This window comes from Mastomys coucha, unplaced genomic scaffold, assembly GCF_008632895.1.
Source record: "Mastomys coucha isolate ucsf_1 unplaced genomic scaffold, UCSF_Mcou_1 pScaffold23, whole genome shotgun sequence".
NCBI lineage: Eukaryota > Metazoa > Chordata > Mammalia > Rodentia > Muridae > Mastomys > Mastomys coucha.
This window is the reverse complement of record NW_022196906.1, coordinates 90,274,740-90,300,540: the sequence shown is the minus strand read 5'-3', so window position 1 is coordinate 90,300,540 and position 25,801 is coordinate 90,274,740. Positions and strand designations below refer to the sequence as shown.

General features: G+C 43.5%; 1 protein-coding gene and 1 long non-coding RNA gene across 19 annotated transcripts in view; one reads left to right on the top strand and one right to left on the bottom strand.

Moving 5' to 3' along the window:
* LOC116073857 overlaps nt 1-8,475 on the bottom strand; it is a 17,358-nt gene extending 8,883 nt beyond the window's left edge. Inside the window, exon 1 of the long non-coding RNA XR_004111944.1 lies at nt 8,086-8,475. This is a non-coding gene — a long non-coding RNA (uncharacterized LOC116073857). The remainder of the gene's footprint in view (nt 1-8,085) is intronic.
* The window catches only part of Zbtb38 (zinc finger and BTB domain containing 38), a 108,240-nt gene that overhangs the window by 50,139 nt on the left and 32,300 nt on the right, over nt 1-25,801 (top strand). For 6 of the 18 annotated variants that reach the window (XM_031346040.1, XM_031346042.1, XM_031346041.1 and 3 more), the window contains 3 exons: nt 8,335-8,400; nt 8,909-9,363; nt 22,445-22,548. The exons of 1 other annotated variant lie outside the window; for it this stretch is intronic. The gene's annotated coding sequence lies outside the window, so the exon portion shown is untranslated. 11 more of the 18 variants (XM_031346049.1, XM_031346045.1, XM_031346044.1 and 8 more) reach the window with 11 other exon arrangements.

The following is a 25,801-nucleotide window of genomic DNA, read 5'->3' as shown; positions in this document are numbered from 1 at the left end:
GTGTGTGTGTGTGTGTATGTGTGTGTTTCATTTCAAGACCATGAGAAGGACAAAGGTATGAGGTTTTTCAGGCCCCGTGGTGGTCATCAGGACAGGAACAGAGGCAGTTTGAGTTGCTGATAATTTTTGTCAGGTTTGTACCGATTGGTTTCGAAGCCATGCTGAACAACAGAAAATGAAACTCGCAGCTTATTTTTAGCTGTTCATGCTAACTCATGAGATGTTTCTTTGCAAACCAAATAGAAGAAAGGTGACTTCAACGAGCTAAATTTAGCATGCTTGACTTACAGCAGTTAAGCCTGGCCGTCTGACACTGCCCACATATCAGAGGCATTTGGACCTAGGGAATTTTGAAGCTGTACGTACGATTTTGTTTAAAATTATTTTTAGTTGAGCTTTTTAAAGATGTAAGTGTATTTGCTTTGGAGAGGAACTGAGAAACACATTATAAACGCTCGTCTTCTGGCATCTGACCATTTTCGTGTAATCTACAGCAGCTTCATAAACAAGCGACAGTCTGGAATTTCTTCTAAACGGAGCCAGTCTATGAACTCACCGAGATCAGAGCCCTGCAAAGCAAGGAGTGTTGTTTCCCTCCCACTGCCAGGGCTGTTAGGCGTGCGGTACTATCTTTGAACTTGAGACAGGGTAGATGGCATTTTCTAAGCCATCTTCCTGTCTTACAATTCTCTGAAGCACACTCTGGCCCCAAGGGCCTGTGGAGATGACGAGGTCCTCTCTGGAGGCAGAGGTGGTCTGTCAGTCCGCCATCATTTCCATTTCCCCTTTCCTGTCCCAGAAAGGGTAGGTTTCCCAGCTTCTCTGTCAACTCAGGGTTTTCTTTGAAGAATGAGTGATAAAAAACCTTTAAAAGGACTTTGAAGGGACCTCTAGGGCCATTCCTTCATGCATGAGCCAAAGTTCTCGACTTCTAGACAGAGTCTCACCCCAAAAGGGAAGATACCCCCAAAGAAAATGGAGTCACTAGGGTATGTTAGTTGAGCTACCTTGGCTGAGGTAAAGTACACAGTTGAGACTCTGAGCTGCAGATTCATTTACCTGACAAAAGAAAAGACCAGGCGCTCGTAGGTTCAGCCTGGGAATATCTATTGTCAAGGAGAGGTACATCCAGGAAGGTGGGCTCCTCTCACTTGAGGTGCATTGGATAGTTCCATAGGAGCCAAGGGAGGGATGGTTCTCCCACAGGAGGTACATGCTATCCATCCACAGGAAAACTTGTTTATAATCCCACCTTTCTTTTTCTACCTGATTATCATTCTCTCTAGAAAAAAGAAACTTAGCTACACTAGCCCTATCATTTTGTCTGTCTGCCTGGTCAGTGGCAGATGGTCAGGGTACCAAATGGGCATGGTATGGGAATGTCAGTGACCCACATGGACTCAAGGTCATCTAAATATTGTTCTTTAAATACCATCCTTCAAATGCACTGGGAAACGAAAGCAAAGATCGATCGTGCCGTTGCTAAAGCGGACGTAGCAATGCCCATTGCGAAGGTGGCACGTGTTGAGGAGGACGTCGGGTGGACTAGCTTGAGTTGAGGGGCATACTCTCCCTCCCATCTCACCAGTTTCCCCTTTTCTTTGTTGAAAACCTCATGTCTCAGTTTCCCCGTCCCTTTCTAGCTGTTTCTTGGAGTACCCACCAGTGTGTGGTCCCCGAAGCTTGCCGTCTAATTCTCACCATCAGTCTTTCCCACATGCTAATGGCTGGAAGTAGAAAGCCAATATCTTAGACCTGAATGCTTCTTATACTCCATCTGGACAGGCACCCCACCCACTCACCACCTCACTACACAGGGTGAGGTCATCCTCTCCCGTCCCCAAGTAGGGTGGAGCAGGTTGCTAAGAAAGCCCCTTGGAGAGCCATCTCACCAGCTTACAAAACTGCTGACAACTAATCAAAATAACTTGCCACAGATACAAGAAGCAGGGGCTTGGAATCTAGCTCTTGGTCTACCCAACCAAGAAAGCAAGCTGGGGTGTGTCCTTTTAGGATCACATACAAAACGGAACTTCTCTATACGTACAGAATGGATTTTACATAGGAGTAAATGAACAGTTGAATCCCAGCACTCAGGAGGCAAAAGCAAGCAGATCTCTGAGTTTGAGGGGACTTGGTCTAAATAGCAATCTCTAGGACAGTGAGAGCTACATAGAAAACCCATTTCAAAGAAAGAGAAGAAGAAAGAAAGGAAAGGAAGGAAGAAAGAGAAAGAAGAAGGAAGGAAGAAGAGTGAGTAGCGGTTGAGCATTCATTCATTAAAATGATACATTTAAACACTTAGTTGAGAAAAATGTCTTATGGTCTTACACAAAAATTAGGCCCTCAAAAGCACACATAAGTCACGAAAGAGGACTTAAATAACTTGTGTTTTTCTACATTCAACTTTGGTTTTCTCTTTTTTTATGGTGGAAAAGTGCATTAAAATGTAGTTGAGAGAGAAAATGTGAATCCTAAGTGGAACTCCTTGGCTTCAGAATGGCCGCTGGAACTGGGTAGAAGTTTTTCATTGACGTGTATAGGACTTGGGACTGCAAAAGTGTTTGTTTGAGTGGCTGCCTTAATCTAGCTAGGTGGTGTTTTTACTTGTGAGTTCATTACAATAAAGTAAAAAAATTTTTAAAAAGTCCACTAAAAGCCATGTAGGAGTCGGGAAGGGCTAGGGAGAGAGCCCTAGGTCTCAGGGAGAAGCAAGATTAAAATGGAACAAGAAAATGGTGGACATCATCCTGAGAGACAGCCACCGCCCACCCAAGACTGACTTCTGCTGTCCACATGTGCACACATGGGCATCTATCCCCCCCAATGCACATAGACACAATAAAAATAAGATAAAGGAAAAATGCATGTCGGGGAAAAGGCCTCTCTCGTAATCTGTACTTGATTTTCTGTTCAAGAGAAGAATACTGTTTGGAGTTGAAACTAAGCCATCCTTAATAGGTGACCTTTTTTGCAACTAGAATTAAAAGTCTAGCTAGCCTATATAAAAGACACACAATCGTAGGCCTAGGCTGGGCAGGTTTGGAGCTATTCTAACTCATTCCCAGCCATGTGTCCCTTGTTACTGGCTGGGTTCTCCTGGCCATGGGCTCATGGTCCATGTCCTTTGACGGCGGCCTCCTCCATTCTCTGAGTCCTTTCTTCTTCCTTTTCTCTCTCTACCTGCAACCCCCAGCCAGGTAACTGAATACCTGCCCACCTCAATCTACTGCCCAATCATGGGGCTTTAGCTCTCTATTGATCCTTAACTTGGGGATCAATGTTGCATAGCATCATTTATTACTATAACATAGTTAAAGTAAGTATGATTTTCAGCTTTGATCAATATACAGAAGTTCCTGCCCAGATCTCTGGGCAAGATACGGCTGTTGGAACTGTGATGGACTCTATCAAAAATGTCAGCTAAAATATTATCCCATTATTTGTTTAGATTTCTTTTTTAAAATGTGTATGAGTGTTTGGTCTATATATACATCTGGGTATCACACGTGTGCTTGGTGCTCACAGAGTTCAGAAGAAGGTATTGGATCCCCTGGAACTGGAGTTACAGATGGTTGTGAACCACCATGTGGGTGCTGGGAATCAAACTTAGATCCCCTGAAAGAAAAGCCAGTGTTCTTAACTGTTTCCAGCTCCCCCAAATTATTTTAAGTCAGTGATAAATGACTTTATTGAGGGTGAGGTGTCATACCTTCAATCCCAGCATTCAGGAGGCAGAGGCAGACAGGTATTTGTGAGTATGATGCTAACCTCATTTACATAGTGAGTTCCTGGCCAGCCATAGATACTAATTAATAAGGAAAGAAAGAAAGAGAACTACCATATTGTTTCCGGGCCTGTATTTCATCAACCTTATAGAATTTTTTTCTGCCTCTTACATTTTAAATTTTTAAACAAAAAATATTAAGCATGGTGAACATTTATTTTTAAAATTCAGTTGACTAGCTTAACCTGATCATGAGTTCACCTGCTTGTATTTGATTAGGTATAAAATGAAACCAGCTGCAATTTTTAAAGCCGTGAATGGCATCAAGAAACACACAAACCAATTCAAATGTTTATAAACCGAGGATTCCTCTGGGACTCGGTGCCCTGACTTGATGGTTTTTTTTAAATGAGAAGAGTCAAGCTCTGTTCAGACTTGAATTATGTACTTTGCATAAGCCATGCAATTTAACTTTAACCCACAGGCCTGGAAATAAAATTAGCTCTGCCTGCAGAGCACAGAGGCCATGGGCAAGCGAGAGAGTAAGTCAGAGAGAGGCTCGCCTCAGCCTTGCTCTGGCCTCCAGCTTGGCCTCGCCAAATTATTTTGGGAACCTTGTGTTTGGGTTGTCAAAACCTACAGTTTTCACTGTGGAAAAGGGATTCTCATTTAAGCTAATGCCTTGCATATTCCCTGAGGATGAGGAGCAATTTTTAAAATCCTAAGCAAATGCATATCTTTGCCACTTGTGATCGTGATAAAGCTTAAATAATTCAGGCATGAGCAAGGCATTTTTTTTTTTTTTACCTCCAGTACAAAACAAGATTTATTAGTTGACAGCATCTACCCAGACTCATTCCTTAGAATATTTACAGCTAGAATTTATGTTTGTTTGTTTTTTTTTAAACCATGGAGGTTTGGTAAATATATCATGTCTGCTCACTGTTTGGGGACATCATAAAATAACATCCAATATCTGTGTTTTTGTTCATTTTGACAAAGAGTGAACAAGGGTGCCCACAGAGAGGTGTAGAAACCCTTAGACCTGGCACCTCATTATAAGAAGTCCAAGTCTGGGGCCTAGCCCCAACCTCCATTCTTCCCTATAAAGCAATGGTTCTCAACCTGTGGGTCGTGACCCCAAAGGGGTCAAAGGACCCTTTGCATATCTGATATTTACATTATGATTCCTAACAGTAACAAAATTACAGTTTCGAAGTAGCAACGAAACTAATTTTATGGTTGGGGGTTACCACAACAAGAGGAACTGTATTAAAGGGTCACACATGGCATTTAGGAAGGTTGAGAACTGCTGCTATAAAAGGATATACACTGTTCATTCACTCCTCTCCAGGGAACCTGAGATGGATCACTGCCACTGTCACTGCCATTTATTATCCCAGTCCAAGGAGGCACTCACATGGCTCAATGTATCTTTTTTTTTTAAAAAAAGATTTATTTATTTACTTTATATGTATGAGTACATTGTAGCTGTACAGATGGCGGAGAGCTGTACATATGGCTGCTGGGAACTGAACTCAGGACCTCTGCTCGCTCTGGCTCCGCTCGCTCCAGTGTAATACACTGTAGCTGTCTTCAGACACACCAGAAAAGGGCTTCAGATCTCATCACAGATGGTTGTGAGCCAGTGGTTGCTGGGATCTGAACTCAGGACCTTCAGAAGAGCAGTCAGTGCTCTTACCCACTGAGCCATCTCGCCAGTCCCCTGATTCTGTATCTTAATAATACATTGTGAATGTGTAATGTGAATGTCCAGCTTTCAGATGTCATTCATGGGACTATCTCAACCAGGATTGTGTGTCTAATGCCAAGGTGTTTCCTTCAACTTTCTACTCATCTTGAAGGAACCCTGTTATGATATTTTTGAGAATTCTTGAATTTTGGTTTCTTAAAAAAACAAACAAAACAGAAATATTAGAAGAATGTGTTTTTTGTTTTAATCCCAGGTGTGGGGATGCATTGGACTGTCCAAGGAAGCTGACTAAGATTTGCCTCGTGCTCTAGCAGAAGCATGATTTTGCCAGGTGCAGATAGTATCTACAATTGTGTGATGTTTAGAATTCTGGGAACTTTTAAGAGAGTACTGCCGCCCTCCCCAACCCCTCTCCCCAGGCATAGTGGGTGGTTGTTATTAGTTTAAGGAGGTTGTTTTCAATTTGTTACTAGACTAGTCAAAGAAGAAGCAAAAGGAAAGAAATTAAGATTCAGGGATCTCTTTCCCCTCTATCCTCCTGTCTCTCCTATCTCGTGCTAGAAGTAAAACAGGGAGGTGGGGATAAAGGCTGGGGAAAAGAACCCACAAAGTAGCGAAGACCAGCTACAGGACTCCGCTTTATAGATGACCCTGTGGTAGTTAACTTGGTGCCTGTAACTCCACATAACTGTCTATTTCTAGACCCCCCCCTCAGGAAAGAAGGAATTAGCATAAGGACACTGCATTCTAATATTCTGTCACTGTCAATGTTAGCCAGAGCTCAGAGAGCAATGAAGTGGGGGCAGGGAAGACGGCTCCACCATTAGTGTTAGACCAGGAGCCACTGTTTTCCTTAAAGCCACATGCATTTCGGGAGTACTCTTAGAGAGACTGAGAGAGAGGACAAGCAGAGGGCTTTCTGTGGATCAGACAGGACCCACCTTCCCGACACCCTACCCCACTGGCAGAATAAAGTCTATGGGGTAGAGATAAGCAGGTATGCTTTCCACACAGCTAGAAACCACTTCTGCTCTGAGGAAGAAGAAAGGACTCAAACGAGAAACAATTCAGTTGTGAAGCTCAGTACCCAGGCTGAGATGTTTTTCAAATGTATTTTCTCCTTTAAGCCATTTTTAGGACACACGAATGCTTTGCTAACTTCATTATATTACCAGGCAGTCCTCACAGGAGACAGCATCGCTAAAAAACTGACAAACCCAGAAAATATTAATTCATGGTTGCATTGTTAAAATTAATTAACATTAGCATGTCTGGTGATGCAATAGGCAATTAAAGACTGTGTGAGAGATGAGATGAAAAATGTAAAGATATTATGTGTTTAAAATCAGGCTCGGAGCATTTCATAGAAAGGCTGGCTCATAATGATGGCTCTGGGGGTGGGTATAGTCTCTTTGTAGGAACGAATCTCTTTTGTTTTCTTAAAAGTCTACTTGTTATACAGCATGTTTTTGTTTGTTTGTTTGTTTTTAATCTGCTGATAGGATCTTTAAAAAAAAATCTACCAAGCTACTCCTATTTTACTTTGATTTTATAGCAAAATAGTATTTTGCTTATGAGGTATTTCTTTTAAATCCTGAATAAGCAGCCATTTAACAGGTTTTGTTCCAAAGATTAAATGTTTTGTTGCAATTTGAGCTCTGTGTGTATGCGCACACATGCATGAACACATGTACACGCGTGCATGTGTATATGTCTGAGAGAGGAAAGGTCTGTACATAAGAATTCTTGAAGGCTTTTTTAAAAAAGATAATTCCTCCTAATTATGAATTGGAGTCTATAGAAAGCGATCTCTGTTTATTATATACAGCCACACTAGGTCCCATCAATCCTGAGCAGAGGGGGAGTGGCATGAAGAAGACATGACATTTGGTGTCTGAGTAGATGAGATTTAATTTTCAGGAAACATTTCACTCATAAAATGGATAGCAACCCTGCATCAGCCCTGACCTCCTAACGTCAATGCCATGGTACAAGTGTGAAGCTAAAATCAGCCTCCAAGTCAGACAAAGGACATCGCCTCTCCGCACATGTCTCTTCTCGCCAGTATATACCATCCCCAGTCTTTCGCTATTCCTATAACGGGCTTGTTCGCTTTGGAGGGGGAGGGGAAAGACAAATCACTCCTATGTTTGGAACATGTATGGTATGCTGCTGTAAATCTTACTATTATTTAGGTTGATATCCTAAAGATAGCTCTAATCCTTTATGAAGGCCAGCTGTACATCTGAAGGAACCTGACATCAGTTTCTTTTTCTGTACTGATTTTATTTGGTTTCACTTGCATCTTCATACAATCCCGTCTGCAGCGGTATCTGCCGTTCTGAACTGCAGATACATTTAGCCGGCTACATTTACACTGCCTGTGGTTAAAGGTTATAGAACGGATACAGACAACTGATCATGCATTCTTCTACAAGCCTGCCGGCACCTTAGGGTTTTGAAAAAAAACAATCTACAAATGCTATTTTCTTTATCAGAATCTGTCTTCACTTGGCAGTAGCTTAATAGATTTGTTGGGTTTTTTAATTATTATTATTATTATTTTTTTTTTACGTTTCTTGCTGCTGCTAGCAATTCTGTGAAATTAGCAGTCTATAAAATGCATCCCCGAGCAGATACCTACTGTATTGCAAGCTTTCTCCAAGAAGAGGATATGACAGTATTCATTCCAGCTGACTTCCTTCCTTAGCACAAGGACTGTTGGATTTGCAGAAGCAGACGATTCATTCACTGTGCAGCCGCACTGCTTAAGTGCATGGAATGCCTTCGACTGCCTGGTTGCAGAATTTGGAGTTTGCTAAGCAGTGGTTAGTGATTGGGCTCATCTTGCATCACCACTTGATGACATTTTTCTTTGTTCCCTCCTACCCAGTTGAACCAAGACTCTGGGGCTGAAATGCAATGTCACTTCCAACATTAATCAGATACCGCATTTAAGGTGAGCTATCCCCTGCTGCCGCCTCCTTCCCTCACGCTCGTGTGCTGCATGCAGTTTGTGTCTTGCTTGTGTGAGCCTAAGATGGCAGGCAGGATTAGCCGTGCTGTGCTGTGTGTGCATGCTGTGTAGAATTCATTACACGTTGCCTAGTGTTTCAGATGTGAGTATGTAAATGCTTTTTATGCCCCATCAGCTGGTCGGGAAGCCTTGGTTTGCCTCATTACAACCTTCGTTATTTCGACATGATCTTTCTTTCAGGATTCATTTGCTTCTGGAGGGTTGCTTTTCATCCCATTCAAAATAAGATTATGTCTTTTTTTTTTTTTTTAAACAAAGCCAAATAAATCCCACAAAACCCCAAAGCCCAAACAAGAACAGCAAAACCCTGTTACCAGATGGTGTCTCCCCTTTCTTCTTGCATTTGCTGTCTTTTAAATAATGTATGTTGTATTGTTAATTAATGTGAATATCAAATTAAACACCCGAAACTTCCATGTTTATTATGCAGGTAGGAGGCAAGGTGGACTCTATTTTTAACTCCCAGGCACTGCATCCTGTGCAAGCAACTCCAGTTCTCACGTTTGTGTTTGCAGAGCCTGTATCAGGGGTTTGATTTTCAGCAAAGTTGACAGTGGCCTTTGCAGTGGTCAGCTCTGAGCTTTGAACTCTCAGAGGAGCAAAGGAAGGAAAAAAAAATTTCAACACAGCACCTACTTGGTTGCAGCCTCAGAGAATCCTTGGATAAGAAACTTCTTCTTTTCTTCAGTCCTGTTTTGCTGTTGATAAATTCAGTCCTCGTGATCACAGCTTTCAAGCTGTTCGGCGTATGATTTTTGGTGTGTGTGACAATCACATCTAAAACTTGTGAGCAAGAGGACGGAGAAATCAGTTGGTCTCCATCGCCTTACATAAAAATGGCCGAGCGTCTTGTTATGCTAGCATTGCCCTGAGTCATACGCACAGGTACGTTGGAATTTGCATGCTTTATAGACTTTTTTTTTTTCTTCAGCCATGCAGGAAAACATCAGATGCATTAAAATGTGACTTTTAAAATTAAAAACTAAGATCCTTGTAATATTTGGGGATGGCATTAAACTGAATAACCTCTCCCATCAAATGCTGCCTAGATATAAGCATAAACTTATAAAGTGATTTTGCTGTTAAAGTGGGGTGACTTCTTTTTTTTTAAAAAAATTCAAATGTGGGATAGGTGTGGCGCCACTAGACAAAAGAAAAATTGGAAAAGTCTGGTGATTTGGCTCAATTGTAGTTTGTAACTAAAAATCAAATGGGTTTCCGGAGACAGTTTCAACAAGCGTAAATAGGCTCAAAAGGAACTATCAAAAATGTTAATCTCTAAGACGCGGATTTTAACTGTGTTATATGAAAGATGAAAATTAAATATTTCAAAATCATATTTTGTCATATACAATGATAAATCCACCATTTGTTTGTGCATTGAGTGGGGGGGGGGCGGGGAGTTATCATTTTTAAAGGGAAAAGGGCTAAGTTTCCATGGTCCTCTTAGCAGAAATTGAGCTCCATTAAATGAAGCTGAGCCCCTAGAATGGCTCATTGCAGAAATACAGTTGTGGCTTTCCAAGTGCCCAATCCTGGCATCTTTCAAAATCATTTCATGTGCTCTTTCCTTTGAGCCTAACCCCTCAAAAATATTTTAGTTTCCAATTAACACTGGGCCAGAACCTGTTTCCTTGGCAACCGACTCATATTTTAAAATGCAGTAATAGATATGCACAAGACTGTTTTAGAAAAGGAGACACATGCCAAGTGAGAACCCTATAGTTTTGGGTCCTCTCCTACAGAACTCACACTGGCTTTAGACGTGTTTTTAATGTGCTCTTCAAGCCTTCACATTAGCTCCACTTGCAATTGTACCGAGGCTTGCTCAGGACAGCCCTTCTCTTCTCTCTCTGCTCAGTTCGTTCTAAATTAAGGTTTCTCTACCATGCGCTCTAGAATGCAGGTCAAGGTTTGTGGAGAGAGGTGTACTCTCGTTCTCGTGCGCTCACCTGTGCCTCTGAAACAAAAGCTGTTTCAGAAATTCTCCTGCCTCTAACTTCCTCAGCCCTCCATGGTAACCTCTTAGCTCAGGGTAGAGCTGGACCCAAACCCAAGCCTTCCTTCCCCATGCCAAGTGCACCCTGAGCCCTCATGGGAGTGTCTCTGTAGCTGTTGCCGGATCTGAAACCTCTGGGAGCTGCTCCCAGGTGAAGAAATTTGAGACTCGGGAGCTGGATATGTAAATGTTTCCAGCAAGTCTCTTCCATTCCCTACAGCATGAGCTGCATGGTCAAATCTCTTATGGGTTAAAAAGTGCTTGTTGTTTTTTTGTTACTGTGTCTGGAGGCCAACTAAATGATTGTCTTTGGAATCATTCTGTGGCTCAGTTATATTCGAACATGATTCATCTAGTGTTTCTGTTCCCTGGGCTTGCCGTAGAATAGCCTTCCTTCTACAACACCTTTCTCCCCAACCCCCAATCTGCTTGGGAGCCATTTTGCTTCTTGCTCTGGTCTTAAAATGACTAAGTGCCTTTGGAATATAATATCTATCAGATTGCAGACCACAGGGAAATGTCAGAAACCTGATTTAGTATGGACATTTATTTTAAGACCAGAGTCATTAACAATTGCAGAAGGGTGGGACCAGTTATCACTTGCTCCTGAAAAAATAGTGAGCTCAGCATTTGTACTTAAAACATAGAAAGATTCTAATAGAATATCTTCCATCTTGAGAGGCCAGCACAAATTAACCATTTTAAATGAATTTGAATCTTAACTGCAAGATTCAGTGGCTGAACTGCAGTTGTTCTAGCGTGAATGGATGCCTGATAGAGCCCACACTCTAGACTCTCTATCCTTTTGTTCAACCTAAGCATGGTTGCGTCATCTCGTAGATTTTCATAGCTAATGATATTTTTTAATGACATTATTCATTTGTGTTGCTTGTAGTCATGTCTAACAGAATTTCAAATATAATTCACAGAGCCAGAAAACCAAACAAAACTGTTGGGAAACACACTGCACCATTATCACCCTAATAAACAGATGAGTGAATGGAAGAATTATTATTTATTGCATTGTTGTGTGTCGCTTAGTGCGATGTTTGCCAGAGCATAAAGCTTTTCTAAATGTACCCATTTACAATTATTATTGGATTTCCTAGATTAGCTAAAATGAGAGGAACCGGTACTTACTCCTCCGTGTATAACAGACTAGGTAGGCTTAACTCATTTACACATTTTGGCTGAGGTGCTGGCCTTGGGCAGGCCAGAGCAGGCAGTAAGAGGAAGAATGTGCAAATGGCTGCTTTGTTCTGACACCAAACGCAATGGGCGAACCAGTGACTTCTCTGCCTCAATGATTTATAGTATAACATTTTCAACTCTTGTTTTTCTTTGGGGAATAGAAAAATGTTTTTCCAAGCTTTAATTCAGCAGGAACACAGGCTTTATCCCCAGCTACTACATTGATGTGAATCTAACCCCGCCTTTTCTGAGGGACCCTGTAGCTAGTCTGGTGGCCACAACTTAGACTTACAGCCTTTTTATATGTGAGGAGGAAAAAAAAAAAATCTAAAAAAATAAGCTAGCACCTTTCTCTTTATTACTAAGTCATGCTGAGTAAGCCCTTGAGTTTCTGGTCCCACATGACTTGTTCTAATGGTTAACTTCCTCAGGTTAAATAAACACTTGGTGAATTTACTAAGTACCTACTGTCTATGTTCCCGCCTTTACTGTGGCAGGGTAGACAGTAGGGGAGGGGAAAAAACAAACATGTAAACAACTATCTAACAAACACAAGAACTAGAAGGAAGACTATCAGGCTGCACTGGTACATGCCTGTAGTTCCAGCAGTGAGGACAGATTGTGAGTTCGAGACTAGCCTGGGCAAGTGATGCTGTCTCAAAAACAAAGAAGAAAAACTAACAGTTAAAACGCAAGGACATTGTGCTGTAGGGAGTGCCCCCTTTGGGATGGTTGGTTTGGGAAAGCCTTCCTGGGGCTGTGGCCTTGGAGCAGAGGCCTGCAAGGTAAAGAAAGACCAAGCCAGGCAAGGATCTGTGGTTGGTACCATGCAGCGAGTGTGCAAACACAGACTGTAGTCCCATCTTTCCTGCTGCCTCTTGGAGTCAGGCTTCACAGTTTCATGGTCGCCCCTGCCTTGGGCAAGCTTTCCCTGTGACAAGGCGGCCCAGAGCCCTGTGGCTGGTTTCAACCTGTCAGACACCAGATACGGGCGCCTCTGACCCCAGAAGCACCCCGAATCTATCTGGGAAGGTGAGTGACACTCTTGGCACTGCATCCCCAGGAGTGATGCAATCCTGGCAGAGACCCAACATCAACTCAGTAATGGCCTCTTGGAGCAAGGAATGTTCTGGAAAGTATCTTGTTTTGCTTTTCATAAGGACTCTGGGATTTAAACTCACAGCAAAACACTTGAGACTTCTATTTCATTTTTTTTTCCCCAAAAGGCAAAATGGTGGAAAGGTCTACATGTCAACTGGCCAATAAACCACGTTTGTCTTGAAATGCCTAAAGCGCAGCATGTGGGCTCTGTGATGGCTTTACTGATATAACTGCTTTCTCTATTATACTAATAGGCTGAGAAAGGTCTCATGAGTCGGTGTGCTTCTGTCCCTGTCAGGCCAGTGTGGTAATGAGGATCAGAAAGCAGAGATGAACTTCAATACAAGTTAAACACCGTATGGTTCTCAGAAGCCTTCTGGACATTCTAGAAGCACTTCCTAAAACTGAGCCTTATCCTAGCAGGTCATTTAGTACAACAGAGGTGGTCTGGCTGGTTTCTCACACTACATTGGTTTTGTGAAGGCAGCCTACTGCAGGGCAAGCTTGTTCTAGTTGTTGGTTGTAGAGAATTGCCTGTCATGGGTAGAAGGAAGAGACACGTGGTTCGCATCTTGGTATATTTGTTGAGTGTTCTCTAGAGAACTAACACTGTTTTCTGCCAGGCAGAATGGAATATGACAGGGCCCCCCATGGGACTCTGTTCAGGTTCCCACAGAAGGCTAGATAATGATATGGACAGGCACAATTATGTATCGTTTCTGGTACAGAAGGAATTCTTTGTTAGTGTCCCCTGATGCCCACTCTTGTGTTTCCAGGCAGCTTAGCCAATGTCAAGGGCAGGTCTTTGCTGGGACTCTGTGTCTTTTCTCTCACCACCTTGCTAAGAAGAGTTGGCTCCTAATAAGCCACCGTATGCCTCTCTACCCTTTCCCAAGCTGGTCTGCCTACATTGCCAAGTGACCTCAATAACGGCTGCCACTTTTAAATTCACGAGCAGATGTTAGGTTGAAAAGCCCCTAAATGCAAAAATTTGAATTTGTGATGCAGGCAAATGCTCTTGGTTTCTCACTGTGCATAGCCGATGGGGGTGGGGAGAGGCCTGGCTTCTGACAGGTCTGTAGAAAGCTTTGGGGGGCAGCAGGTAAGTTGAACCCAGTTGAATCACCCCGCCTTTGTTAGGTGATCCTAGCATGTCACCGCTGTGGCCTAAAACATCTCAGTAGCCATGACACTATTCTTGGGTCTTGCAGGGCTTCTGCATCTTGCGTTTAATGGTGTCTTTGCTGCCGATGCTAAGGGCTGGAGACTGGTATCTGTGTCCACTCTCACTGTGTTAGGCCTGCAGAGGGAGTTTGTTTTCTAGAACTGCTTTGTTCTTAAGAAACTGCCAGTATAAATACTTGGGGTGCTCATGAATGTACTTTGGGGGCTTCCGTTGTGTGCTTTACGTAATAAAACGACATCTTCTTTACCCTTGCTTCTGGCTACCAAATGAATATTTTGAAATTTCTTTTCCTTCTGCATACTAAAATCCCTCCCCAGGTCTGAGGCCCTGCTCTAATTAAGGCCTTACAGTGCTGCTCTTCTCTCCACCATGGAGCTGGCTGCGGGAGTGCTGCCCTAGGGCCTTACAAGCCAGCCAGATGAGAGAACAAAAGCCACCAGCCGAGAACGTGGTTAAATCCGAGAAGGGCTGTGCCCTCGTAATCCTCACCCCCACCCCCTTTTTTCTTTAGTTCTACAACTGAGAAAGGGGAAAGGAGGTTTTTTGGTTTTTGGTTTTTTTTTTTTTTTTTTTTTTTTTTTTTTTTTTTTTTTTTTTTTTTTTTAAGTAGGGACAGGGAGGAACTATGCCATAGATTCTTCAGAGTAGGAAGGGGATGGGGAAACCCACGTGCAGAGAATAGGGTGTCATCTAGGAAGTGAAATGGGGTGGTGGCCGACTGAGAGCTCAACCCGAAGGCAGGTTGGGGTGCAGAGAATCAGAAAATGGGAACAAAGGGAGCAGACAGCAGAGAGCAAACAGGAGAGGCTGCTTGCCTTTGAACCCTGGGGTACAGAATACAAGGGGAAAGTAGAGAGGGCTTGCTGTAGAGGAGTCTTGGAGAGCCCTCAGGTGTAGGCTAGCTGCTTAGAGACAGAGCCCTAAGCCACACTCTTGGTCTTTGGATACCTCATTGACAATGTTACTTGATTGTTCCATGTTGTCTATTGGGCAGCAAACACTGATGGATCTTCTTAAATGTGATAAATCCAGGAGCCTTACAACATCTATTGGGATCCATGAGGAACTCTGTGTCAGAAGTGTCCTAGAAATTTTATTTAAGCTGGGCATGGTACTGTACACCTTTAATCTCAGCACTGCAGAGGTAGACGAAGACAAAGCTCTAAAAGTTCAAGGCCAGTCTAGCCTGTATAGCAAGTTCCAGGCCAGCAGGGTTATAAAGACCTTGTCTCAAAAAGCAAAGAAAGGTTCTATTCTTCGTGCTAAGACTGCTGGAGAAGACCCTCTTCCTCACTGTCCAATCAGATCTCTACCAGTGTTCAGACAAGATGAGAAGGCATTTAGTTTGTGCCGTGCCCAAGTGCTGTTGGATTGCTACAGGGCAGAGACTGGAGCCTACTGCAAGGTCTAGGAGAAGGAAAGATAGACAAACAAAGGGACCAGTGATACAGGGCAGCATAGACTCTATGAGGGATATAGTCCTAGGACAGAAAAGGGGAAGGGGATGGGAAATGTCCCTTTTTTGGCCTGGGGGGGGGAGGGGTCGGCCAGTGCTTAGGGTAGCCAGAGAAATGAGGTGCACAGTGGGTTAAAGAATCTCTGTGAACAATGAATAAACTTTTCATGATGGTCAACCCTTACTAAGGGTTGGTAGGTTAGGGAGGGTAAGAATCTAGAAACACAAGTTACTTTAGTTCTGAGAATTGTCAATTTTTTTTAAACCAAAATTGGAGCTTTATAAAATGGTATGACCATGGCTAATAATACCCAAATAATGCCCAATGTAAGCTGAAGGTCCAAGAAATTCTCTTTCCCAAATTCATGCTTCTCTGCATTTGACTCCCTCAAAGCCTGCCTCCTCCTTCCTTCTCTTCCTCTCTCCTTCCTTTCCTTCCTCCCTAGCCTCCCTCCATTCTTCCCCCTTCTCTCCCTGCCTCCCTCCCTCCCTCCCTCCCTCCTGTGTGGTCTGAGCTCCTTGACCATCCCCAGAGGATATTCTGTCTGAATTGCTCAGTCTGCAGAAGGATGGGGGTGGTGGTGGTGGTAACACTTAGTCTGTTGTCTTCCTTGTGCTTCTTGCTTGCCTTTTACAGAAATTCAAACCAGACTCACTTGCCCTAGGCATGGCTCCTTCTCTCTCATTGAAGGAACTGGCCTGAGAAATTGTTCCTTCTGGAGGTAGACTGGGGAGTCAACTGTAGACTCATGCTCAATCCTGGTTTACTACCCTTCCACCAAACAAATTGCTTTCAATTACAGGGAAACTTAGCCCCCTCTAATCTATAAAAGGTCAGATAGAAAGTGGCTAAGGCTTTTTTTCTTTTAATACAAAATAAAAAAAATTTACTAGGAATATGAGGTACGGTGTTTGCCTAGCATACATAAGGCCTTGGGTCCAGGCCCCAGCAATGCCAAACTAAAGAAATAAAACTTCAACAAATTAAGTTTAAAGATGGTGTTGACTTTGCTGGTGTTCACTAAAGATCTGTGAATCAGGCAGCACCTGATCTATAAAAACCATGGGCTGCTTTGGGGTGGGCCTGGAAGAGAAGCCAAATTGAAATAAGGTAGCTTGAGTGGGAACATAGAGGTTCACGCGGGGCTTTGTCAGGTTTCTTCCCTTAGGAGGGAAAAGCTAAGGGACTTTATCTGGCCGCCAGAGCTGCCCTATGTCAGGATTATCTACTGTTTCCTCAGAGGGTCAAACACCAACCTAATTCCAGTTTAGTATTCAGGACTTAAGTGAGAGTGACTCCGGTTCACTTCACCTGTTGGGAATCTATGAGGAACTCTGTGTCAGAAGTGTTCCAGAAATTTTGTTTAAGCTGAGCATGGTGCTCTACACCTTTATTCTCAGCACTCCAGAGCCAGGTGAAGACAGAGCTCTGAAAATTCAAGGCCAGTCTAGTCTACATAGTGAGTTCCAGGCCAGTAGGGTTATAGAGACCCTGTCTCAAAACATAAAACAGCAAAGCCAGTGAGTTGAAGAAAAACTGAAGATATTATACAGGTGTTTATGTAACAAAGAAAAAATTGGATTTCCACAAATTTTGTATCAATGAAAGAAAATATAAAATGCAGTATTAACTATAATAACTACAATAGGTATGTCTGCGATTGTGTCTCTACACATTATGGGCAATGACATTTGAGTTTCATATGATTTCTCATCATATAATGTTCTTCTTTTTGATACTCCACCCAATCACTTAAAAATGTAAAACTTGGGCTGGAGAGAAAGCTCAGTTGATTAAGAGAAAACAATGCTTTTACAAAGGCCCCAAGCTGGATTCTCAGAACCCACCTTGCTCACAGCTGTCTGAAGCTCTAGCTCCAGAGGACTCAATGTCTCGGACCTCCTCGGACACCCGTGTTATGTGCACAGACCTCAACACAGATGCATATTATGAATACTCATAAACTTCAAAATATTTTTAAGCTGAAAAAAATATAAAGCTAGTCTTAGGCCATATAAAGGTAGGTTACAGATTAGATTCATATTTGAAGACTGATCCTTCTTCCTTCTTTCTTTCCATCCTTCCTTTCTTTCTTCTCTCCTTCTCTTCCTTCCCTTCCTCCTTTTATTGAAACAGGGTCTCCCTTTGTAACCCAGGCTGGATTTAAGCTCATGGTCCTTCTACCTTAGTCTCCACAGTAGTGGAGGCATAGATGATAAGTATATTTTGTAAATTCTAATCTGTTCTGGGGACCAATTGGCCAGATTGAGTCAATATGTTTTAATTTATAATAAAATTTTTAAAAACTGTGTGTGTGGGGGGGAGAACATGCTTATGTGGAGATCAGAGGATAAGTTGTAAGGGTCAAGGGATCAAACTCAGATAATCAGGCTTGGCAGTATACATCTTTACCCAATTCACTGGTCCGGATTTCGGGAAATATTTTCTATTTAATGTTGTCTTCTAATTTTATTACTTTTTCTTAGAAAGCTAAGATATGAATACTGTAATCTTTTATCTACACACAGTAAACATTTTACTACAATTTAAGGTTTGTTGACACATTGTATATTTCCCTTCTGATATCACAGCACAAACACTTTATTTGAAAATCCTTTATAACCATAACCTTTTAAAACTTTACTATGAATGTCTTGACCATATGTAGAAGCAAACAGTCTTCACCCATGTCCCTCTTCCTTCATGCCAGTTCTTTGTTATTTCAAAGGAAACCCCTCACCTCTTATCTTCTTGTTGTTGCTGTTTTCTGGACAGGGTCTCACCACTATTATGTAGCTCAGGCTGTCCTGGAACTCACTCTGTAGACCAGCCTGGCTTTGAACTCACAGAGATGTGCCTGCCTCTGCCTCCGAAGTCCTGAAATTAAAGGACTGCACTACTGAGCCTGGCTTTCATACCTCAATTTTATTTATTTATTTATTTTTATCTCTGACTCTTGAGCAGAGTTCTCTGAAAGAGACAGATTCTAAGAGAAAAGAAATTGTCTTAGAAAAGAAATGCTGAACTACATAGGGTTAAAAGAATAATGTCTGCAACCTTCAAAGGTTTAGAGGGTAAGGAGACAGGAGGGAGGGAGAAAAGCAGGGAAAGGCCCACCATCATCCTCTTAGTTTTTCTGGAAGCTTGAAATATTTCTTTTAAAAAAAAAAAAAAGCCTTAAACTGTAGATTATTGAAACCATGTATAGCTATGGGGCCAAACCCAAGTGCCAAATGCCATCACGTCTCATAGGCAACATATGAATTTGTCCAGTTAGGTTATTAAACAGAGCAACACCAAGTAAGTCTCACACAGCCCATCTCCTATGACACTGAATTCATGAACTCCACATACTTCCCCTTCTCTTTGATCTTTGCTGCCTTGTGGAGGACATTTTGTGTGAGCTTAAAAAGGCAACGTTTTAGTTGTTTTAGCTGCAAAATTGGAGACCCATAAAGAAAAGGGGACGGTGCTAAACTGCCCCATAATCTTAATCAGAAAGTGCATACAGTATAACAGAAACTTTGTGGGAATTAAACAAAATGAGACAGAAAACAAAGACAGCTTCCTGGTCAAGGCCTAGGAGCTGTGGCATAAAGATGAGCAGACAGAGGTTTGAGAAGACTTAACGTCTTAGATTAATTCTCTTTCTTCCTTTTTAAATGCATTAAAATGGAAATTATTACAAAGAAAACACCACATGCAGTTATTTCAGAAAAGAAAAGTGCATACTTATGATAAGATGGGATGTTTCTGGAAATTTCCAGATAGTTCCCCTGTACTCAGAAGGATGATCGAGAGAGTCTGGTTATGAGGGAGGATGGAAATTTTTGAAGGACTGGCTTATTACATAATTTCAAGCCATTGCTGTGATAGTTTAGTTCTTAAAACAATGTGAGGAAATATGCTGGCTTCTGGAGAAATATTTGGCTCCAATGAGGAAAAAATGCAACTGTTTGTGTATGGCCTGCTAGAGGTGAGGAGCCATTCCCATGCTGACTCTTAAAGCCAGAGCCAAATTTCACAAGTCACACACTGTTGACAGGATCTGATCATGACACCTCCCGGAACACCCTGGCGTCAGACTTAGGTCATAGGTCCCAAGTGACCCTAGCAGATCACCCATGGAAAACCACTAGAAATAGCAGAAGCCCTAACTCAGGTTAGTTAACCTTCACCACTCACACCCGCTTGAAGTTAGAGAGCACTTACAATGCCAGGTGCTATTGTAAGCGGTTCACATGTGTTATTTAATTCAATTTTTAAAACCACCTAGGAGGCAGGCATATTGCATGTTAGAGCCCAAAGCCGAAGGTCAGAGAAGTGGCTGTATATAGCAACAAACGCCGGCCGTCAACACAGGCCTGCTGAATCCGAAAGGCCAATCAGCCTTGCCCGATCCCTCTCACCTGTCCCAGTGAATCAACAACAACAACACAGCTTACAGACTTCCCAATCTATGCGCACCAGTTTCCCTCGAGGTTTAAAATCATTTTCAGAGTTTCTAAAAAAGGCTCAATGGAAACATACAGACATGCAGTTAGAACCATGAGTTTCTTCGGTTTTGTTTTTTAAGACTGGTATCTTACTATTTGCCAACAAGTTAGCTCAGGTTTTGTGGAAGTTCTCATTGGCAGTTATGTAGACAAAAACATTCAAGCTCCTTTTTTTTTTTTTTAAGGGGAAGATGAATCATTACTTAATAAATGCAGTTTAGTGGAGTTAATCTGTGAACACTGGCCTATGGAGCGAGAGAATAAAAGGGTGCTTGGCATTGAGAAGGTCGGGAACTGCTCGTTACATGTGTATGCACGTTGCCCAACCCGTCAGCCTTCACACACTCCGCATTTTTAAATGACACCATTCTTCCTACATCATTTAAGGGGCTTTACTTTGCATATAGTATTAAAATCTACTCAATTCATCAAAATGATCATATGCTTAATGCTTGGTCAGGAACTGGGGTGCATAAATGGTAAGCACTGTATTCCAGGAAAAATACCCTTTTTCAAAACCTTAAGGTTTTGCCTGGCTGGATGCGAGTCTTTTTCCAAAGGACACAAAAAAAAAATTTTTTTTTTTTGAAGACTCAGTGATGGATGGTTCAAAACAAATACCTGCACTTAGGTGTGCATGCGGCAGTAGGTGCTAGCTACTCTGCGAATTCGTGTGGGGAAGGATGCCAGCGGGCAGTCGGTCGCTTTTATTTTATTTCATTGCATTGAGACAGTTCTTATACCATGGTGGGAAATAATCCAGGCGTCCCCTGACAGCCATGGGAATGCACAGGTGACACCCTGTTCTCAGAATTGGGTGCCGGGTTAAAACGGAGTTGGGCTCGGGTCCCAGGGCCTGCTCTGTGGCCGCGCAGCCCTGGGCGAGCCTGGCTCTGCGGCGGTGGCGCTGGAGGTGCCGGAGCCCCGCGGCCTGCAGCGCCCCGGAGGCCTGCGCGTTGGCACCCGAGGTCGAGCGGCCGTCGGGCCTGCCCTGCACCAGGGGCGGACCGGGGCGTCCGGGCCCAGCCGCCGGCGTCCATTTTCTGGGCGGCGCTGCGGCCGGACTCGCAGGTCCGGAAGCGCCATGGAGCCCGCGGGAAGCGCGCGGGTGGCGGAGCGGAGCCCCGTAAGTGCGCCGGGGCCCGAGCGTCTCCGGGGCGTGGAGGTGGGGAGGCGGGAGCCGGCGGGCAGCGCTCGCACTCGGCTGCAGCGGCCGCCGAGCCGAGCGTACGGAGCAGCCAGCGTCCGCAGGTGCCCGCGTCCCGCCCCACCAGGCTCGGCTGCAGGGGGGCAGCGGGGAGTGACGCGCACCTGGGGCTCGGGACGGTCGCACCTCCCCTGCCCCGAAGCGCAAACCCGGGCTGCTTCCTCACCCTACCGGATCGCGATGAGATCCTAGTGCGACACCAAGCCCCTGGAATAGAACTGGACGTTCAAAGGCAGGGCCCTGCCCCCAGGGGTTGCAGCCTCGGCCTCCTGCTCCTACTGCAGCCATCTGTCTGTCTGTCTGTCGGGACAATTCAACAACAGTCAGCCTTTAGACACTTCTTTGCAGGTTAGCTGATAAATAACCTGAGATTTTAATCTGTCTGCGCTTCCACTTTATAACTCCGGCTTTGCGGTGGGTAAGTGCCTGATTCCCATTCTGGATTGTTGGGCCTGATTGAAAAACCCTAGTAAGGTTTTTTTTTTTTTTTATTCTAAATGATAAGCGTTTATGTAGCGTATGCGTATTTGAAAGGTTAAAGGCCATTCTCCCAATTGGGGAGCTCAAGTGCTTGCTCTGGTTCGCGAGGCTGGAAAGAATAGTTTTGTTGTGGTTTCAGAGAAACTTATAGCGTCTTACTGTAGCTAAGATCAAAGAACAGTTTGTTTGGTGACAGGGTCTGGCTAAGGAGCCTAGAACGATTAACATGTTAGCCCAGGCTGGTTTCGAACTTGCAGCGGCCGGCTGACGGCTAGGTTCATAGGCCTTCTACCAGTGTTTTTCCAAGACCAAACACGCATTAGTAGAATTCCTTTGATGGGTCATTGCTGAAAATTTTTAAAAGATTAGAATATATAGTACGAAAAGACTAGAAAAGGTAACCGTTGCACACAGTACAGATAAGCATAGTTTAATGAAGCCTTTGGCTTATATAACATAATTTGTAACAAAATGGGTCACTGTCAAAAAGCCTTTAAGACTCCAGTTTAGTGTTCTGTGGTAGAGATTTTACACTCAAATCAATCTGGGTTTGTGCTGAAGGTGACCTGGGTTTGAGTCCTGACACTCACCCAGTGTGACCTCCAGCAACGGGTTCACAGCTGAGTTTGCAGCTGTAAAATGGGGAACTGTTCCCTACAGCTGAGGGGTGTTACAGAGATTTACCCCTCCATGGGGAGAGCCCTTGGTGTAGTTCCCCGCATACCGAAGGCACCTCACGTGTAAATATATATATATATATGTTTATACATGAATGGCAATGACTTTTGCGGCTGAAATCCTGAATCCCAGACACTAGTCCTGAATCGCTGCGCTTTCATCTTTTCTTAGATCTTGATGTGGAAGACATGGAGGGCTCAGAACCAAGGCTTTCCAAGTGATCCCTGCCAAAGCCCAGAAGCTGACTCCATTGAGGCTGGCGAGCTCTAACTGAGGTAACTGAGGGCCTTTCCTTAGTCTGCATGAAATAAGAAATGGCACTTTCTGAAAGACTCCTCAAGTTATCTGAAATCATGAGCCCGACCTGCCAGGTTTGAGTACTACAAAATGTCCACCATTCTCGAGCAGTCTGTTATTAAGGACACATGGTGTGCCAGGCCTCTGCGATGAGGGAGCACTGGTGAAGGGAGCTTCGGGGCAGCAGGCTTCTCGTGTTAGTTCCGCTGGGAAATGTGATGAGGACTTTTGTGTGTGTGTCTTGATAGATCTGTGGCTTCCTCCAGTCGTAAGAACCCCAGAACAAGATGGAAGCGTTTAACTGAGTTTTCGTTGTTACCCACAGTGGGTTGAGGTCAGGGCAGACATGCCGCCAGCCTCTCCGCTTGCTGGAGAGTGAGCTCCCTGCTAGCTGTAGAGCATGCAAGCATGAAGAGACATTTGCAGTTCTCACGTAGGTGTCTTAACAGCCTCCCTCCCGCCCTGAGCTCTGCCTTGTAGGTGGCTACGATGTCCTAGGCAGTGACAGAAACAGCTACCATTTGTCAAATGACTGTGTGTCTTTATGTGCCAGGTAGTGTGTTAATAATTTACTCCTCTGGGGGCTGGAGAGATGGCTCAGCAGTGAAGAGCACTGACTGCTCTTCCAGAGGTTCTGAGTTCAAGTCCCAATAATCACATGGTGGCCCACAACCATCTGTAATGGGATCTGGTGGCCTCTTCTGGTGTGCCTGAAGACAGCTGGAGTATACTCATATAAATAAAATAAGTAAATCTTTTTAAAAAAATAACAATTTGTTCCTCAGTGACACTCCTAAGAGTCGAGGAGGAAGGGATTTATGGGATTGAAATGTGCAGACTGTGGCAGGTCTCGGGACGCTTTGCCGCTAGCTCCTCCTTTACTGGGTGCATCCTCTCACAGTTGCTGGAGCACAGAGTTCACAGTTCGATGCCTGTCCCCCAGAAGCCTGCAGTCTAAATTCTACCTGAAGTGGAAAGAGGCGGAGTTGGGGGGCAAGCCCATAGTCATGGCTCTCTCTTAACTGCTGCTCTGGCAGCTACGCAGTGCCATCTGTCACGGGGACAGACCACAGTCATTGACATTTCAAAGTTCTTGCTTTTCAATTCAAATTTTAATTCTTGTCTACTTTTAACATTTGTTAAAATTGTGCTTTCAGTTGATACACAATCACAAGGCCTCTGGATTCATTTTATTATTTTATTGAACTTCTCTGAGATTCTTGGGTATTCAAAGAGATTTTTATGCTTTTATAATTATTATATTAGTCATGTCTAGTCTTTTAGCAAGGAATTATTTGTTCAGCTGTCAGCGATTTGCTGTTGGTAATCAACGTAAGGAGCTGGAGGTTGACTTACATCATTCTCATTTTCCAAAATCAAATCTAACTTTAAATTTTCCTTTTTCCATTTCTGTCACTTGCAATGGAGACCTTTTTAAATTTCCCATAGGCGGGGAGGAGAGGAAGCAGTTTGCCAAGAGAAGTTTTTGATTCGAAACAATCTCTTGGCTTTGTAGCCCAGACGACTTTGGTTGTTCTAAAATAAAGCAATTGAAGAAACACAAACACTTTTGTGTGATTTATGGGCTAGAACGCCAAATGGCAGCCCCAGGAACTGCATTAAGCACTAGAAATCAGATTACAGGACCTGACCGCCACTTGTTACAACATAAGTCTCATATAAAAACAAATGAGACCACGGATCTGCAGACGGGCTTGTGAACTGTATAAAGTTCTGTCAATGTCAGGCAGCAAATGTTTATCAAGGAGCTACCATAAGTATGACCCCACTAGAGGGACTAAAGGATTCAACCGGAAAACAACTGACACGTCCCCCTCAGACTGTTGATAGATCTTGAAAAGATGAACAAGAAGTACACACACACACACACACACACACACACCCCACACAGACACATCTGTGTGTCTGTGTGTCTCCGGGACATAAATGTAAAAAGCAGTCTGGTAATTGATTGGAGGAGGCTTTTGCAATAGGCAGAGAGGAAGACTGAGAGAGCACAGAGAGTGATCCATGAAAGGCATCAAGTCTAGTTGAGTTAGAACTGGTCTGTACAGGCGTCCAGGGCAAAACAGACCTGGAGAATGTTCGCTGCTGAACAATAATGATCTTGAATGCCAACTAGGAAATTGGAATGTGTTAATCGATGGTGTCATAAAGGCTCTTTGAACAAGGAAATGTCATGGCTGTATCTAAGGAGCCTGTCCTTGTGCATAGCTTAGAAGAGGTTGGGAAGAGAGGAAATAAGGAAGAAAGCTGCCACAGTTCTCCAAGAAAAGGGCCGGGCCCAGAGTAGCAGGCCTCCCTCCGCTCGCTCAAGCTTGCTCGGGGTAGCAAGTGAGCAAATGAAAAGAAATGGCAGTCAGCTGTCTTGCAGGAGAAGGAGTGCCTGATGCTGGCATAGCGTTCCCTGAGTTGTGGAACCATGGGGACCCTGAGAAGGAAGTGACAAGTTGTATCCTAGGGGCACTTAAAGCACTGAAGCTGCCACTTCTCATCTGAATGCCTTAGGAAGGGGAAGGCCAGGTCTGGAGCTATTGGTATACAGGAAAAGACGAAGAGGTTTCCCATTAGAATATAGGAAGAATGTGGTTGAGTATTGAGCCTTTTAAGAAAAGAAATGACTTGGGGAGCCAGCAAGAACCCTGTAAGGAGAGCAGAAAGCCTCAGAGGAGCATGTTCCCAGAAGCCTCTGGAACAAAGCTTTCCTTGGGCTGTGGACAGGAGGGATGGGCCCAAGAACAGGAGACCGACAAGCAGTGCATTATGTGTTTGTGGGCATTTTCCTTTTTGCAAGGTAATGTGATACGTACAATGAATATTAAGTGGCTTCGTTTGCATAAGTTTCTAGCTTGCACAAGTGGAGAATAAATCTGGCACAAATCGCTGACCTTAGCGTGCTCCCAAACACACTTCTTCTTACTAAAATTCAGGCTGCTAAACGTGGTTTTGATAATGGTGTTAACATTGTATCAGTGTTAACAGCAGACAGATCAGAGAATCTTTCTTAAAAGAATGAATGAGAAAAAAATAATACCTTTCTGTTGTTGCAAAAAGTTTCTAAAAGTAACTTAATCCCATTGCCTTTGGGCTTATATCTATTAATTACTGGGTCTGTTTTTCTGAGCATATGAACTTAATTCACTGGAATGAGGATACTAGAGTCAGATAAACCCAGTCTCCCTAAACCAGTTGGGTCATTTTCCAGGCTTG